This window comes from Lytechinus variegatus, chromosome 2, assembly GCF_018143015.1.
Source record: "Lytechinus variegatus isolate NC3 chromosome 2, Lvar_3.0, whole genome shotgun sequence".
Taxonomy (NCBI): Eukaryota; Metazoa; Echinodermata; class Echinoidea; order Temnopleuroida; family Toxopneustidae; genus Lytechinus; species Lytechinus variegatus.
The window spans coordinates 43,401,791-43,415,973 of record NC_054741.1 but is presented as its reverse complement, the minus strand read 5'-3'; positions in this window follow the sequence as shown (position 1 = coordinate 43,415,973).

Genomic DNA, 14,183 nt, shown 5'->3' with positions numbered 1-14,183 from the left:
AAGAAGACCCCACCTGTAAAAAAAAATTTTTTTTTTTTTTTGGGGGGGGATTGAATAACCAATCAATCAAGTTATAATTGCGTAAGTCGAATTAAACAATCCCAGAAGAGAAAAAGGGCTTTAAGTTCCGTCTGTGAATAAAATATTAATCAAGAATTTTATTCAGAACAGAAGGGAAAAGGAATTGAGCTTTAAGATCCGCCTGTGAATAAAATATCAATCAAGAAATTTATTCAGAACAGAAGGAAAAGGAATTGAGCTTTAAGATCCACCTGTGAATAAAATATCAATCAAGAAATTTATTCAGAACAGAAAGGAAAAAGAATTGAAGAATTAATCTATCAATAATCAATCGAAAATCTTAATAAATCAATTCCGGAAAGCAAGGAAGGAACAGAGTTGAAGATCCCAACCTGCAAAAAGAAATAACAATAACACCCTCGACAACAAAGTGTAAAGGCTGTCTAGAATTTAATTCAAAAACGGCACCAAAAACCACCACACTTTGAACGTGAAGAACAATAGCCATGGCAGGAGGTGAAGGCTTGCTGCCACGTAGGCAGGCCAAACCCGGTGCCTCGCGAACGCGCTAGCGATGCGGCGCGACGAGAAGCCAAACTTTAGGAAAACAATTTAAGTGTCACCAAAAACACGCTAAAAAGTCGCGCCGGGTGTAAATTCTGAACACAATCTTACACACAAACGGAAAGATTGAATTTAAAAGGGAGAATGCACAACAGATAAGCAAAAATAATATACCAAAGCTCAAAAAAGATTTGAGCTTTAGGAGACTTGAGCTCTGAGATCTGAGCACGTCTTGACAGATGGCTTGCCGAAAGCAAAAGAGGAAGATGGACGCTAATTGCGCGGTGATCATGGGTAGTAAGCCTGAACGGGAGAGGGCGCGCTCGCGCTTTTTTAATTCTTGGGAATTCTTTTCGGGTATGGCAGTCCAGAGGGCTGAACTAGCAAATCAAGTAGATGTATGGAGTTATTGAAGTAAATTACGCATGCAAATCCAGAGCACCCATTTCTGGTGTCCACAGAATTAATCTGGCAATAGGGGATTCCGTGCAAGGCAGACAAAGAGTTAAAGGGATGTATCCCATTTATTGATAGTATATAAAAGGCTCCCATGAACTGTGTTGTGTGTGTACTATTTGTTTGTATGGGGTTTTTAGAGGGGGGGGTTAATAAAAGAAATAAAAGACGGCAAAATCAATGTTTCATATATTTTTCGATATTTTGGGGGGCAGTAAGTTCTAGGTTCAGACCAGTAAGAATTGAACAAGTGGAATGCCTCTGATCGTCTCACCTGCATCACGCAGTTCAATATAGCAGCAGTGCTGACTTTGAATACTACTCTAACTCACACAAGATGTTCAGTGATACATGGTTACTCTTGTGTCCACTTTTTATGAACTAGACCAATAAACTTACAGAGATATGATGGTTATTCAACAAAAAAACCCAACATGGCCAAAGTTCATTGACCTTACATGACCTTTGACCTTGATCATGTGACCTGAAACTCGCACAGGATGTTCAGTGATACCTGATTACTCTTATGTACAAGTTTCATGAATCAGATCCATAAACTTTAAAAGTTATGATGGTAATTCAACAGATACACCCAATTCGGCCAAAGTTCATTGACCTTTGACCTTGGTCATGTGACCTGAAACGCGCACAGAATGTTCAGTGATACTTGATTAATCTAATGTCCAAGTTTAACGAACTAGACCAATAAACTTTCAAAGTTATGATGGTAATTCAACAGATACCCCCGATTCGGCCAAAGTTCATTGACCCTAAATGACCTTTGACCTTAATCATGAGACCTGAAACTTGCACAAAATTTTCAGTGATGCTTGATTACTATTATGTCTAAGTTTCATGAATCAGATCCATAAACTTTCAAAGTTATGATGGGAATTCAACAGATATCCCCAATTCGCCCAAAGTTCATTGACCCTAAATGACCTTTGACCTTGGTCATGTGACGTGAAACTCATGCAGGATGTTCAGTGATACTTGATTAACCTTATGTCCAAGTTTCATGAACTAGGTCCACATATTTTCTAAGTTATGATGACATTTCAAAAACTTAACCTCAGGTTAAGATTTCGATGTTGAATCCTCCAACATGGTCTAAGTTCATTGACCCTAAATGACCTTTGACCTTGGTCATGTGACATGAAACTCTAATAGGATGTTCAGTAATACTTGATTAACCTTATGGCCAAGTTTTATTAACTAGGTCCATATACTTTCTAAGTTATGACATCATTTCAAAAACTTAACCTCAGGTTAAGATTTGATGTTGACGCCGCCGTCGCCGCCGTCGGAAAAGCGGCGCCTATAGTCTCACTTTGCTTCGCAGGTGAGACAAAAATGGAGGGAACACTTGCGAAAGCTACAACATACTAAAAGCTCAGGGAAAACTGACAAGAAAAAATGGAGATATGGCTCATGAAAAAGAGGAATGTCGAATCTAGTTTTGAGAAAAAGTCATGTCCCAAAGAGATTACACGAAAAATACATGTGATATGAAAAAAAGTAATTATAATCTGTTTTATCCTGCTAAATTTTAACTTTTATACCTTTTGATTGTCATAAAGGATCATGTAAGAGGTGGTAAAACAAAAAAAAAATGGAAAAAAATCATCTTGTTTACCCCAGGACTCGAACCTGCGCCCCCGAGAACCCAAGTCAAGAGCGTTATCCATTAACTCTTACTGTGCCAGGTCCAATACCCCTCTAGTGCCAGGGATATTCGAGGAATCCTAAATTGACCGAAACGTAAGCAAAGACTGATTTTAAAACGGTCATAACTCTTTACCCGTACGTTGTATAACGAAACCTTCTACACATGAAATGATGCATGGTTCATGGACTTTATGGTCATGTTATGACCTTTCAAATTTGCGTTTGGAAAAATTGAGAAAAGATGAAATATTTTACATCGTTTTTTTCAATAAGTAAAACCTAGAAAATTATGATTTCATGAACATTTCAAAGAGTAAATAACCCAAGGAATTGTAGAGATACCAAGAAATTAAGAAAATGAAATGAAAGTTCAATGTTTACCCTTTCAAATGACGTATCTATTGATGTAACTGAACAAACAAAAATGTGAAAAATAATGCTCTTTTGAATGAAATACTATTTCCCTATTCAAGTTATTTCCTCTGAAATACGAGAGGGTTTATACACACACAATTGAAACCATCCTTTTCCAAAAAAGGGCATTGTCGTCGATCAAGTGACCAATCACAGCACAGCTGCGATCCCCACGCAAACACACACAATAATATATTAGAGCCATGTATCTTCACAGTGCAGCCAACCGTACCCTACATTCGTGTAGTCTTCAAAACAAGACCCTTGTTTATTTAGAATGCGCGGTATTCCGCAACAAAATTATTGGTGCAGAGTAAATTTTATGTCATTTCTATTCTTGCCAATATTGTCGTAATGCAAAATATGCTTTAGAAAAATCGTAACCTGGATACGATTTGTGGTGTTCGATGCACTCAACTATATACTGTTTTGGATAATGTAGGCGATTTCTATCCAGTGTCGGCAACAAACATTTGCGACCCACTGAACGATCGTTCTATAGCATGAATCAGTGTAAAGTTTGGTCATACTTTGTCAGGGTCTATTCGTCGTACATACGGGCTTTCATACTGTAACAAAGTCATTGCCAGTCACAAGGAGACAAAATATAGAAAACTAAAGATGATATATTGAAATATAGATAAAGAGGGATCGGACAGATTCAATACTAATACCCCTTTCATAAACCTATGCGGATAATTCAATAAAAATTGCGTTCATAAACTCCGGAAATAATCCGCATTATTTTTACGAGCGCCCGTCCTGAAAAAGGAGGATAATCGTCATGGAAACCGCACACACCCCCTCCGATGCGGTTGCGTTTGAAAAGGGTGACCTTGTGACCGCTCCATGGCAATTACCCGCATTACTTTCGAAATGCGTTTATAAAGTCAAAATCTGGTCCCGATGCTGCCATTATGCCGATAATTGCAGCATCAAAATAATGCAGATAACTCTGGTCCTCTTCCGAATCTACGACCAAATTATGCTGCTATTAGCCGCATAATTGGGTTTATGAAAGGGGTATAAGCCTATTTGTTCTGTATTTCTGGTCTGCCCCCCCCCCCCCGCTTAAAAAAAATGTGAGGTCAGTGATTTTTAGCCCTTTTTGTGATGACCCAGGTTGAATACAAAATTAAATGCATTTATTACAAAACATAATTCTCGCATCATCTTCATACGTTATCATTGGCCAAAACGATGTGCATAAAATTGTGGTTTCATAGAAGATGTTTAAATTTTGTCTTGTCATCTCTTAAGGCTAATAACTTTACCGTATCATATATAACAAAAATGAGTCAGTTTGGTTCATTCTCTGTGCTTGGGGGGAATATCAAATACTTGAATAGTAAATATATGATGGACCCTAGACAGGTGAATAGGCAGTGGAATAAGGTCCAGTGCAACTTAGCTTATGTGGATCGCATGGTTGAGCAAATTAGGGAACTCATTACAATGAGGGATGAAAAGGATGTATCCTATTTAACTGAAAGTGAATTGAAGGAACTTATTGCCTTTCTGTGCCTACAGGCATATTGATTCATGGTCCCACCTCGGTTTTGTTTTGTTTGTTGTTGAATGGATGTTTTAAAGTGCATTTTTTAATATACTGAATATGTTTGTTTTGTAAATTGGAAAACACGTTTTTATGTATATGTGCATTTTTATGCGAATAAAGAAGACTTTGAATTGAATTGAATTATTACGTAACCGATCTCACATCTCTATCTATCCATCTATCTATCTATCCATACCTGGGTAATTTGTATATTTGTTATGAAATAAAGATGATTTGTATAGAGAGGATATAAAGATCTCTGGAAAAAATATTTTAAATATGATCATATCTGATCTTTGTAGCCTCATCTATGAAAGGATATTAATCTGAGCCAACTATGCATCTCGTACATGCCAAGGAATTGACAATAGATGCCGGATATTATTTTTCTTGCGGAAAATATAATGCAATATAAAATGAAAATATAATGACAATCTTAGACAAGAAAAGGGCCTCATTGCATATTTTGCCTTTGAATAATTGATTATTTTCAAACTTCATTTCATTCCGCGAGGCTTCATTTCATTCAGCGAGCGAGCATACATAGCAAGCGGTTTGAAAACAAGGCAACGGTCTTCGTCGACATGCCAGGAAGCCCTATGGGATCACTATTTCATATAAAATCATAGCTGAACAGTGAAAGAACGATAAACATAACATGTAAAATTCACTCTGTGGACATTTCATGATGGGGGTGAAATATTCATTATATCTGTTTCGGCATTAAAAAGAATAATGTTCGACCAAAGTAGCCACCTGTCTGATAGCGACTACACGTTATTGTTCATGCCACCAAGTCATGAACAATAGATGCCCAGACTCCCTTTTATGAGGAATGTCTAATCCGCGCTCCCTCCTGACCTATTATCGAGGAAAGTAATTTAGCACAGGATGTTCATAGAAATCGGGCCACGCGCGCGTCTTTTGATTTGACAATTGAATACTTTCAAAGGTTCCGATACGAACAATAGCTTTTCTCTCCGTTGAGATCAAGATTAAAATTCCTCTGTCGCTTTCCCCAACACCTTCCATTGACTTATTGCCATTAAAATACATAATTTTTATTCAAATATTTGGTTCGACTTTAAGACATTTAGCATCAACGATATGCTTCAAATTTCCTGTAATCTAAATGATGATGATGATGATAGGGATGATGGTAAAGATGTCATGGATAATGTCGAGAATGATAACAAGAAATCAATGGGGAAACGGCACACCTCCACCACCACGACCACCACAAACACTGGCATCGTTACTTCCACTTATCAAAAGCACAAAGAAAAATAGTTTAAAATAATTAAATCAACTTGTAGCTGAAGCCTATTTTGCATATTTAGAAATAAAGGATAAAGATGAAATTTAAGATTGAAGAAATGTATAGGCTATAATCCTTGACAAATCAAACATACAGAAAATTGAAAGATAAAAGAGGAAAAAGAAATAACGAAGCGATGGGGTGTGAAGGTAGAAATTACTAACAATTTGTAGAAAATTAGATCTTTATCATTTGTTGAACCTTTGTTTATTCAAATAATATGTTTGTAATGGATCATCTCTCGGAAAAGTAAGATATTGCTTTCGACAATATCAGAGATTATATTTACTACACCTCTTATTTGTGATATCGATAATTACCCCGTCATTGAAACTATCAATGTAGTAAAAATTAATTTTACTTCCCCTTTCCTGAAAAAAAATGAAATGGACATCATTTGCTGTTCAAATTATATATAAGTGACACCACTAAACTTCTTTATAACGTGCATTGTCAATATTTTATTCATGCGGTAGGACTTATGCACAATCAACATACTCGATATGTTAGCACATTTAACATTTTCAATTATCAAATTTGCTTGATATATTTTTTTTTCATTTCGTAGTAATCCAGTTTATGCTACCAGATTTGCCATATAGAAAAATATCGAAATGATAATAATAATCAAAATAACAATAATGATAACAAAAATTATGATAATACTCACATACTAATAATGATAATAATAATAACAATAATAAATGAATAAATAAACAATGAGTGTGGTGATTGCAGTGCGACGAGAGTGGGAAATGACAGCCTTCTTTACTCATATATTCATAACGACAACAATTTTGTGAGAATGCAAAAAACAAAGTATAAAACCTCCCCCCCCCAAAAAAAAAAAAAAAATCTCCCCCAAACAGTGCACATTTGCAGGCACAAAAAAGCCTTGACACAAGAATACTACCATACCGGCCTGCAAAAGACCAAATCGATAGCTCATGAATATTCATGTAACAATAGCGAATGGGCGAGTAGTGCTGGGTGAGGAACATCGTACCGCTCTGTCATTGGTCAATTCCGAGCTGAATGCCTTCGCACACTCGCCTTTGCTCTGCCCATAGAAGTACATGTATTGCTACACACAACCGTTATATCACACGTTTCTATAGGGGAAATCCTGATTCAGATCGCGGCAATATCCAAAATCAACTCTTCAAAATAATGATGCAAAAATACAATTTTACTCAAAAAATGTCTATGTAAACCACTATTTTTTATGTGATAAAATGAATTGTGAATTCCTTGCCAGTATAACAACATAAAATACACAGAATATGGTGCTGATTTCCTGGCTGTAAAATTGGTTAAACAAAAAAAAGTTACTTGGGCACAAATAGCTGCCACCGGCAAGAGTGGCCTATGGTCACAAATAGCTGCCAATGGCGCTTAAAGAGTTAAGCCACGATATTCCCCATAGAGATTACATGTAAGCAAATTTGAGAATTCCAATTTTGCAAGTGAAAAACAGGCATGATCCCGGCATCTGATTGAAAAATGAAGGCAACAATTGCCATAGCCCAGAATCTCAGCTACATCATACTCTAAGCCCAGCGAAAACCGACAATAAATTGTGGAGATTTTGCTCAAGAAATAGAGGAATGCAGAATTCAGTTTTGACAAAAAGTCATTTCCCATAGACATTACACACAAAATAAGGAAAAATGACATGTCTCTTTTCATTGCTGTTTTACGCAATGATGCATTTCTCAAAACGAAAATTCATGTTAACTGAGGAGAAAGAGTACATTCTAAACTATAAAATAAACTAGTCTGGGCGAAAAACCAACTATATTCGAGAAGTTACAACCAAATTTGCATAAATTTGATGACATCATTTTTGAAAAAATGAAATTTTTAGTTTAGGCGCCATTTTGATGACGTCATGATATACTTTAGGGACAATGGTAATATGAAATCAAATTTAAAACTCATACTCTATAGATATATGAAAAAAAAATTGGGGGATCAATGGACTATTTAAAGAGCTACAGTGAATTTTCAATAGGCATGTTTTTGCCCATATATGGCCTATAGTAAGAGCTCGCGCGCACATGTGCTGCAAACTTTAACGGGTGTTAATTTCGTTATTAATGATTGTAGAAGGTTGATCACAGTATCAAATTGCTCAGAATTATATTATCAATGCAATGATATAAACAAAACGGTGTTTCTGCGTTGTGTTAAGGCGTTACGCGGGTAACGCATACGTGCGCACGAGCAAATTTTTGAAATGCTTAAAATGACCTGAAACGAACCCAAAATTTTTTATAGGCCATTCGGAAGTTTTTTTTAGCTTTGACTCGCGCATACGCGTGCGTCATGACCTTTACGTGACCTTTGATGAAATTGACCCTTGACCTGAAGTTAAAGTCATGTAAATATTGTTAATTGATAATTGATAATGAAGATATGATCAACTTAAGAATTTTACAAAATGGCGCGTAGATGACGTCATCATGACCATATGACCTTGAAAAGCTTAGTATGCCGTCTCTATGATAGACTCTATATATGACGAAAAAATCGGCAAAATTGATTCAGCCGATTCAGAGAAAAGTTGGCGACAAACATAGGTGCAAAAAATAAATAATAAAGAAATAATAAAGAAAATTCTGACGAAATGAAGAGGTGATCTGTCATAGACAGACCACCTAACAAATAAATCATGAAAGATTTGTATACGTTTTGTCTCTTTTTAATCATTTAATTACATAGTACAGAGATGTTTGAGTCGGAAGGAGGCATCAGTCCATAATTTTTTTTTTTTGGGGGGGGCAGATCACTCCCTCCCACATTCAGCTCAACCCCTCCATTATCAAAAACGCTAAGCGGCCACTGTTATTAATACATCTTTTTCAAATATTTTGGTGTTGATGCTCACCACAGTAAGCGCCCCAAAGGTATGTTTGCCGTAAAGAAAAACATAAGGTGAACCTGTCTTTTTTCCTTTATATGGATCCTTTTCTACTACGCTAACTGCCAGAAAAAAGGGCAAAAAAAAAAAATTCTCATTCTATTTCCTCAATTTTATTTGAAATATAAAGAAGACAAAAATAATAGCAATAAGATGAGAGAACGAGAGAAAGCGGGGGGGGGGGGGGGGGGGGGGTTCAAAGAGCACCAGGGGCCCGTTTTATAGAAAATTTGTTTACAAATTTTCAATAACACTGGAAAGCTACTGAAATCATTCTATCTGACTGGCAGATTTTTTTAGTATTGCGCATTTGTCTATATAAAGTGTACATGTATTTAAAAACAGCACCAAGGGATTTTTTTTTCGTCCTTTTCCCTGGTTTCTGACCTTTAACGGAGTGTATTATCTACCGCTTTCATTCCCTTTACTATATCTATCGTATTTCTATATCCCCTCATGTATACACCTTTTTTTTCTCTTAGTTCTTCTCATTTAAATTATATCTGTATCGTCTTCCTTCTCCCCGATTTGGATTACGAGGTATTATACCCGCCTCATCCCCCTCTATCCATTCTCTCTGATTTTTTCTTCTCGGTACCTGTCATTTTACATTACATCTAACTCCCCCCCTCTCTCTCTCTATTCATAAATTGTTCCGAGAATAAGCCTATGCCTCGATTTTGCCAACTTGTATTGATCGCGGATTGTTGCATTTATGAGCCTCTCGTCCTATTGCATCGTGGCCATCATGTCGAAATTCAGGGGGGGTTCTCTCTGATTCTCAAATAAAGTCCCGAAAAACCTTTTAAAACTACTATTGCAACTGTCATTTCACAATACAATCTATATCATCTTCCATTTTCTATATCAATAACGTGGGTAGATATCTATCGCAAAAAGAAAATATGATGATAATGATCATCGTATAAAAATGCACAACTAAACTATTTTTTGTGAACTTGGGGCTTAGGGTTAAGGCAAGACAGAGGCCTCCATCTTTTACTAAAACTCATTTTTTAGATTTTTTTTGTAAATTACATGTCTCATTTAATTCGATTTTCCACGCAGCTATTGTAATAGTAAAATAATTTTCTTCCTGAAGTTTGAGCATCAGTATTCGATTTGTAATATCCTGAAATTATTTCAAAGAGTTATACCAGTAAAAGTGACTAAAATTGTAAGTCTGAAATCATACCTCCCGATTCTCTCCTTGTCACTTTCTATGTTTATTTCTTTATCTTACTTTTCCCTCAAAAAGAGCCATGCTAGCAACTACTGAAAGTAAGAGAAATTATTTTTTCTTGAATAAAATATAACATCCGCTATCAAGAGTGTTTTTTATTTGTTCTTTTTTTTTTGTTATATTTTTTATTTGTCTCCTTGATTTCACAACCGAAAACACATGAAGTAATCATTTTAATAAATAAATTATTAAAACAAATCATAATAGTAAGAATTCATTTTTGTCTCTATCGTTTTAATCATTCAATCTTTATCTAATAGTACAGAGGCGGCAGAGTTGGTAGGAAGTTTCAGTCCTCACCCCCTTGAGAAAAAAACATGTACAAAAAATCAGAAGTCTATATGAATTTGTAATTTTTTTCTTTTGGCCAGTCCACTCCCTCCCACTATCAGTTCAACCCCTCCATTATAAAAAACGCTCAGCGACCCGTTTTTTACGCAAGAAATCATATATTTTGGTTTTGATGCTAACCAGGGTAAGCGACCCAAATGTTTGTTTCCAGTAACGGGGAACAAAAACGGGTGCTGGTCAGATTTTTTTTCTAAATGAATCTTTTCTACCACGCAATTCGCCGGTTAAAAAAAAAGAAATAGGCAAAAAACACCCCAGAAATCTGAGAGAGAAGACAAACAAGCAATATTAGAGTGCAGGTCAGGACATTTCTAGAGAGGGGGGTGTTACACCCACAAATGTAATAATCGCCCACAAATGTAATAACGCCCACAAATGTAATAACACTTTACCCACAAATGTAATAATGCCCACAAATGTAATAACACTTTACCCACAAATTTAATAATTTCACCCACAAATGTAATAATGCACTTTACCGACAAATGTAATAATTTTTGATCGCCCACAAATGTTATAATGACTTTACCCACAAATGTTATAAATTTGAAGGGATCTTTGGCAAATCTGTTCTAAACTAAAATCCTATAGTATTGCGTTCATATAGCAAAAAAGTGCAGTCTCTTTTCCTGACCCGGTTCATTAGCAAATCATAATATAAGTCCAAATTCTCCATTACCAGTTTGTTTCAAAAATTATAATATAAATCCAAGGTCTTCATTCCAGACCAGGTTGTTTTAAAAATAATAATATAAGTCCAAAGTCTTTTTTTGCAGACCCGGTTGTTTAAAAAAATTATAATATAAGTCCAAAGTCTTTTTTCCAGACCCGGTTGTTTAAAAAAATATAAGTCCAAAGTCTTTTTTCCAGACCTGGTTGTTTCAAAAATTGTAATATAAGTCCACAGTCTTTTTTCCAGACCTGGTTGTTTCAAAAATTATAATATAAATCCAAAGTCTTTATTCCAATCCCGGTTGTTTCAAAAATTATAATATAAGTCCAAAGTCTTTTTCCAGACCCGGTTGTTTCAAAAATTATAAAACAAATCCAAAGTCTTTATTCCAGACCCGGTTGTTTCAAAAATTATGATATAAGTCCAAAGTCTTTTTTCCAGACCCGGTTGTTTCAAAAATTGTAATATAAGTCCAAACTCTTTATTCCAGACCCGGTTGTTTAACCACTTGACTGCGAAGCACGTAATATTACGTGCTGGGCGAGCTTACGATCTGTGCGAGGCACGTAATATTACGTGCTTGACCTATCTTCTGTTTGAGGCGTCAGAATCGCGCTGTTAATACCCCTACGATGAAAACAGCGCGTGTATATCAAATTTTAGACTATGGACACCAGATGGCGCTATTCCACAAAAGTTATCGATACTTTTACAGTGATTTATAAATGTTTGTATTCACTTTGCCGTAGTGAAAGTGTACGACGCTCAGTTCAAAATGGCGACTCGCAGTGGAGAAGTGAATCAGGATTTTGACGAAACTTTTGATGCTAGCAGTGATATAGTGAAAGATCTGGGTCAGAAGGGGAGGATGATTTTTTAATGGATATTGGAAATAGTGAAGAGGAAAGTGATGTAATTATTTAGAATTTGTTCCCCCAAGTTGCTGTCGGTTGTAGTCCCATTCAGTAGCACCAGGGGGGGTCAATGCGCATTACAGCCTATAGCAGTCAAGTGGTTAAAGAATCATAATATAAGTCAAAAGTCTTTTTTCCAGACCCAGTTGTTTAAAAAATCATTATATAAATCCAAAGTCTTTTTCCAGACCTGGTTGTTTAACCACTTGACTGCTATAGGCTGTAATGCGCACTGACCCCCTGGTGCTACTGAATGGAACTACAATTTGGGACTACAACCGACAGCAACTTGGGGGAACAAATTCTAAATAATCACATCACTTTCCTCATCACTATTTCCAATATTCATTAAAAAAATCATCCTCCCCTTCTGACCCAGATCTTTCACTAAATTTATCACTCCTAAAGTTTCGTCAAAATCCTTTTGTTTCACTTCTCCACTGCGAGTCGCCATTTTGAACTGAGCGTCGTGCACTTTCACTATGGCAAAGTGAATACAAACATTTATAAATTACTGCAAAAGTTTCGATAACTTTTGTGGAATAGCGCCATCTGGTGTCCATAGTCTAAAATTTGATATACACGCGCTGTTTTGATCATAGGGGTATTAACACCGCGGTGCTGATGCCTCAAACAGAAGATAGGTCAAGCACGTAATATTACGTGCCTCGCACATATTGTACACTCGCCCAGCACGTAATATTACGTGCTACGCAGTCAAGTGGTTAAAGAACTATGATATAATTCTTAAATCATTTTTCGAGACCCGGTTATTTAAAAAATCATAATTTTAGTCCAAACTAAGATACAATAATGAAATTCCAGTGGAATAAAAATGGAATCGAGCTTGTCTTTTCTCCAGACGTTAGTAGTAAATTGAGAATCAAGCTGTTATATATAAGAATAATTGTAGAAGAATCGTGAAAGCAGTTACATTAATCTATTAGTTATTTCCCTTTAAGGATAGCCAAGAATTGTAAAGAACATTCAAGAATGTCTTTTTATTATGCAGGCCTTGCCTATTTAAAAGGCCAAGGAGTTGTATTGTTATTTCTGAATAGAGATTAGGAACAAAAGGCTTAGCTATGCTATTGACACTCTTGATTTCAATGAGGTCATTCAAGAGTGTTCTGGATTTTGACTGCTCCTGAGAGGAGAAAGTTTTTTTTAAAGAAAATGTTAGAACCTTCCTTAATAGTGAATTCTAGAAGAATAGCTGCAAACTATATAAAGCTGACGGATTCTTCAAGATCATCATCACATCATATTAGATCACACCATCACATCATATGAGATCACTTCACCAGATCAGATCAGAGCAGTTTATGCATCAATGAACTGTTTGCAGTTATTTTGAGAAATTATCAGTTCTCATCGAGATCATCAACATCATCAACCTGTTCAATGAACACGCTTCAACCCATGGATTGCTGAAATTGACTGTTAATCATCATCGACATCGTCTTCACGGACATTTCAACTCGTTGCAGTGACTCTTATTATTCATCGGACTTCAACATCAGTTTCATCATCGCCATCATTGTGAATTTTCGCCAGTCAACTGGGATTTTATCATTTGGACTATTACTTGGATATAGCATCGTCACTTCGGGATTTTACATCGGACACTTCAAGAGATTTATGTAAGATCATTATTTGTTTTATTTATGTATAATTATTTCCTGTAATAAAAAAAAGAGGAAATTAAACACAAAGAAGAAATTAAACACTTGTTATTTGTTGCAGTATCGTAACAAATAATAGTCTTAGCTCCAGACCCGGTAACTAAAGGCTGAAACCCTATAGTAATGTGTTTATATAGCACAAAAATGCGAAATCTTTTTCCAGACCCGGTTAATTCAAAAATCATAATTTAAGTCCAAAGTCCTTTTTCCAGACCCAGTTGTTTAAAAAATCATAATATACATGCAAAGTCTTTTTTCCAGACCCGGTTATTTCAAAAATCATAATAATTATAAAAAACAAAGACCCACGATCCTATTTATGTTGAATAACATGGAAATATAGTGTAGTCTTTCTGTCAGACCCAGTTATAAAAATCATTAAAAACACAACAATA